Here is a 6,004-nt window from a genome sequence, read left to right as displayed (position 1 = left end):
AATTGAGGTACTAAATAAGTTATTTCACATTTATTATCTTAAATATGCTAAGGTAAAATGGAAAATTTAGCTTTAGTCACTGGAAGTTTGCCACGTTTCACATTTAGCCATTGTGTCCTTACGATTTGATTTGTTTTAATTTTGGCCTACTGTTTTAATTTATTTTAATTTAATCGCTATTATGTTATGTTATTTCAATTTGAATATGTTATTGTTGATTAATTTATTGCATTTTAGTCTATGCTATTTTTAATGACATTAGGTTAGATTTCTTTTAATTAGTTCCTAGTTAATACTTAAACTTTAGTCATAAATTTAGGATTCTTAAGATAGTCTTTGAACTTTTGACTTAGTTAGATATTGATTTGGTCATCGCCTTAATGTTTGGGGTTTCATTCAATTATTTGATTCAATAATTGATTCAATAATTGATTAAAATCAAGTATGATTAATAATTAGATCTTCCACTTTAGATTAATTTCACTTTAAGTGCCGTAACTTAGGTGGATATTTGATTGTTCTTGCCTTAATGCTTGAGGTTTCATTTGATTATTCGATTCAATAATGATTAAATCAATTAGGATTAATAATTAGAGTCTTCACTTAGATTAATTTCACTTTAGTCCCTTAAATTAGGGGATTTTGGAGTGATCCTCGCCTTAATGTATGAGGTTTCATTTCAATTATTCGATTCAATAATTTGATAAAAATGATTACGATTAAATTAGAGCTACATTTTTAGTTTAGTCCTTTAGATCCTTTAAATTTCATAATTTGACACTTTAAGTTAGAGGAAGCCTTAATTAATTACCTAGTATAATTAGGTTTAACAAATTAAAATATTGTTTGCATATCTCAATTCAAAACAAGGCAATATTCATTTGTTAGGGGATTGATATTGTATCTCCCACTTTGCCGAGGGTGACCACAATTAGCCCTGAAATAATAAACATCCTTTTCAAAACTCTGCTTCATGATTACAATCATTAAGGCAATGTTCATTTATTGGGAATAATATCGAAGTTTTCGCTAGGCTGGGGTGGTCATTATTGATTTGATAAATCAACATCCTCTTCAAAATTTACAAACGTAATGGATTTTAAATTAAATAAATTTTGAACATGAAATTTCCAATTTTAAAATATAGGGTAATCGACTAGGTACCAATTTTCTTGCACTATGGGGATGCTAATCTTTCCACATAACTGAATCCGAACCTGATTTCTAATCTCATAGACCAAAACTTGATATTTTTTATAAAATAAAATGTTTTGATAAAATTACATGATTTTAGGTGTTTCAATCGCACCTTAAAAATGATTGGTGGCGATTCTCACCATTTCAAAAATCTTTTGAAAAAAAAAAACTCTATTGTCGTAACTAGTCGGGTTTCCTCCGCGAAGGGCCGGTTGCGACGAGATCGAAATGTTTTATGAACAACGACATGTGGAATGGATTGTTCAGAACTTATAGAATTCGGACTACTTCCCAATCATGGGAGTCAACTAAGATATATTGTTTGGTTCGATGCTATGGAATCTCTAGAACCGTAGGAATAAATTACTTTTTGATAGGGATTACGTTGCAGGGAAACTGTGTTGCAGCAGAGCTATCGAAACATGAGGGAGATGACTGATGTGCTTTCCAAACGTAGATCAAACAGGCTAACACAGTCGGAGAGGGTGAATCGGAACGCATCTTGGACGCCTTCACCGGATAATTGGGTGAAGCTCAATACTGATGGTGCGAGACAAGCCTCGACAGGCTGGCAAACATGTGGGGGAGTACTTAGGAATCAACACGGTGAGTGGATTGTGGAGTTTTCTAAACAAATTGGCTATTGCTCGGTCATTGATGTGAAGCTTTGGGGTGTTTATATGGGACTTTCGGGTGCGGCCATTCTTCAACGGAAGCAAGGTAGTGACGGGGTTTCAGCCCTCGAGAGTGTAACCAGGTGGCCGACGTGTAGCGTGTATGGCTTGGGGTGACCAGTTTTGGGAACGGCTGCATGTTAACCTGCCTGAGACAATTCGGGAGAACTTTGAGAACGATTCTATAGGGTTAATTAAGGAATAAGGCATGTTAGCCTCGTGAGTATTAAAAAAAGTCAAAATAAATTTGAAAATAAGTGTACAATAACCTACCAATGTAATAGGATAAATCAGTAAAATTTTAAAGGTAATCTAGGAATTTCGAGAAGATGCCTAAAAAATATAAGGTTAAATTAAATTACATATTTAATATCTAAACTAACAGTTTGATCTATTTTAATACTTAAACTTTCAATTTTTAAAAATCATGTCTAATTTTTAGTTTTTATTTCATTTTAGTACTCACTGTTAAAACTTTAACGCGTTTAGTATCTAAACTATCAATTTTAGTTCGTTTTAATACCTAAACTTTTAAATTTTTAAAAACTTAGTGTTAAATTTTGAATAGGATATTGAATGAATCGAAAACTAAAGACTTTAACGGCGATGTACTAAAATGAAACAAAAATTAAATTTTAAGTATGTTTTAAAAAATTAAAAATTTAGATACTAAAATTGACAAAAAAAATCTAATAATTTAATTACTAAACACGTAATTTATCCAAAAATGTAATTATATAAATTCGAACATATTTTTAATATAAAAAATAAGATAACCATTATATAATCCAAATAAACAAACTAAAAGAAATGAAATATTAAAAACCAAGAGATCGTAACAGTACAAACGTTTTCTTTCATAGTATTGTCAATTCCACCTCCTTAATTATTAACTAGAAAACGCCATCGTTTTCTTGTTATGCCAAAACAGTCCACTCAATTAGTTTTTCATCATTCAATTCAATCCCTCTTCCTCGGGGACTAAATGAAAGGGGAAAAAAAAACCCTTTCCGCTAGAATCATACTCATTTTCCACCAAGCCAAATTACAGTCACCGGAGCTTTTCTTCGGTCGGGAAATTGGCCCCGCGTGAGACCGGAAACCGAACGTAACGACGTCGTAAACGCACCAATGGAATCGACGACCTCGGCGTTCTCGCACTCCTCACAAACCAAGCTTTTCGATTCCCTTGCAATCCTCAAATTCGCACTTCCCAGATCACCAAATATCTCTCCTCTCCATCTGCAAATCCCTTACCCCTCTCGAATTCATCCAGTCCGTGAATACCCTCGCCTCCATCAAATTATTGCCTCCGCCATTGGCCCTCCTCAACAACATTGCGTTCGCCGGCGGTTCCTTCTTCATCGCCACCACCGGGGAAGACGATTCCGCGTTCTTTCCTTTTCTTGTCCGTGACCAGCGCGATCTTTTCAATACGACGAGGATAAAACAGTCCTTCTCGCGAGAAACCGCCACGAAATCGACTTTGCTTGTTATAGGGATACGGTTGCGCGAGTTGTTGCTATCTGCGACGTAGACGGTGAACTGCTTAGGTGTGATCCCGATCTTACTGCTGAGAACCGATTGGAAAACCTTGAAATCCATGGTAGGATGAACAAGGACGTCCCCTATGGCGATTTCACACTGGCCGTCGAAAAACACGACGGGAAACGGAACTGCTCCTCCTGCACCACCCATGATGATACCGGCGGCCCCGAAGAAGATGCAAATATGAGCGAAGTAAAGGGAACCGAAACCGAAACAGTGAGGAGAGGAAGAGATAAGGGGTTTATTATGAATATACATAAATAATATAAGCTTTTGTAGGGACGAGAGGGTTTAAATGCAAAAGCGTAAATTAAATAGGCGGTGGGGATAGTTTTGGAAAAGGGAAAAGTGGAGAAGAGTGAGGTGAGATGAGAAAGGCTTGTGGCTCAAGTAAGAAACAGGGTTGGGTTTTTGGAGAAGATATCACTCTTTAAAACGGAACTCTATTTTTATGGGTTCTAGAGACGAGATTGCCCCGTCAGTTGGTGTAGTACAGATTTTCAGGGTGCCGCCGTTACAAAATGAGATTGAATGCATGGTGAATATTTTTTAAGGGCAAATTATATGAGATATTGTACCATCTACTTATTTAATACTTAAAGAAATTATTTTTTTTAGAAGTTATAGATTCGAGTATCAACAACTATAGTAGTATGATTAAATATTCATTGTCAAATGATTGAAAGTATTTAAAATATTTATTACTTTGTAATCACTTTAGCTTAATAAAAAATATTAGATATTATTAAACTTTAAGTATGATGGTTTATACGACTAAATGTTTAATTTTGTTAAAATAATATTAAACTTTGATTTTCGTTTAAATTATATCGCTAAACCATTAAATCGTTAGCGACATGATGACATAACTAACAACTATCCTTTTAATTTGTAAACATAAAAGTGTGTTTAGTTTAGACATTTCAACGCTATTCAAACTTTCATCTATTAATGTAACAACTTCAATAAGTTAAATTCCTTTGTCGTAAATATTAAAGTGTTTAGTTAAGAAATTCCAACACTATTTAAACTTTTATATATTGAAACAACTTGGATAAGATAACTTCTTTAGTAGGTAAACATCAAAGTGTTTAGTTAACACATTTTAACGTTATTCAAATTTTCATTCATTAATGTAACAATTTGAATAAATTAACCTCTCTATCCGTGAACATCAAAATGTTTAATTTAGATATTTCAACGCTATTCAAACTTTCATCCATTAATTTAATAACTTAGATGCATGATGATGATGCTGACAACTTTTGACCTAATCAATGACTGTCGACGTAACTGGCAGTTGTTAACATTAACATCTTATTAAAACATCGTTTTGATCTGATTGTTTACGATTTAACGATCCAATAATGTAATTGAAACAAAAATATTTAAAATTGCCCTTATCAATTGGTGTAGTAAAATATTTTGGACGCTGCTATTATAAATATATGAGATCGAATGTACGGTGAATATTTTTTTATTAATTTGAGATAGATACAACACAATATTTGTTTAAAGATAACTCTAACTATTTGACATTGAACGCTTACACATTTGACATTCCTAACTCGAGACTTTAAGCAATAACAACAATTCCAGTTGCATATTGTTTTAATCTTAAACTAATTTTAAATAATTATACAAATATTTTGATTAATATTGTATTGAGTTATGATCGCTTTAATGTGTTTCAGTTTTTTTAGATATTAATTGATACAAATATTTTAGTACTTTAAATTGCTATTAGTTTTAACCTTTTACAATTATTAAGAAATAAAATATAGTTATTAAATTAAATTATTTGAACTAATTAATAATTTTAAAATTTTTATTTAAAATATTAATTGAGATATAAGCATATGACCGAAGGTTATTGTAAAAATATCCTTCTCTATTTTAGATAAACTATATATTTAATCACTCAACTATTATTTGGTTATGTTTTAGTCATTGACCTATTTTTTTCAAAATCATCATTAAAATTACATTTTGTTTTATTTTTAATCACTTGCCATCAAAAAGATTAACAAAACTACTAACATTGCATTTTTACTTTTTTTCGATAGTTACATGACATTATTTTATGGTGACACATCAACATCATCATTAGTTTTTTAATAACATGTGATCAAAATGAAACCAAAACATAACATTGATAATGATTTTGAAAAAAATAATTAGATGACCAAAACAAATCAAAGTAATAGTTGAATGACTAAATACATAATTTACCTTTTTATAGGCTCTGGTTTGTTAATTTTGATTACATATATTTATTTGGATATATAGTGCGTGGAGGACACATATTTCCAAACATGAAACACCGGGGAGATGCAGATGGTGCAAGGCAATATCCAGAATTTGTGGGATTATGTTTCCAACTTTGTTAATGTGTGAGTTTGGGATGTGCATTAGTTGCTAAATCTGATAAATTTTGTAAAGTTAGAACTAAAATAGTCCTGGTAATTGGTTAAGCAAAAAGTGTGCATAGATGACCCCTAGTAAATCCGAAATCCTTCCATTTTAGTGCAGAAAAACAAGAAGGCATTGGTGGTAACTGGACATGGAGCCTTGAAGAATTTAAT

Source organism: Hibiscus syriacus, unplaced genomic scaffold (assembly GCF_006381635.1).
Source record: "Hibiscus syriacus cultivar Baekdansim isolate YM2019G1 unplaced genomic scaffold, ASM638163v2 tig00111584_pilon, whole genome shotgun sequence".
NCBI classification, from domain to species: Eukaryota; Viridiplantae; Streptophyta; class Magnoliopsida; order Malvales; family Malvaceae; genus Hibiscus; species Hibiscus syriacus.
Note: the sequence above shows the minus strand (reverse complement) of the source record.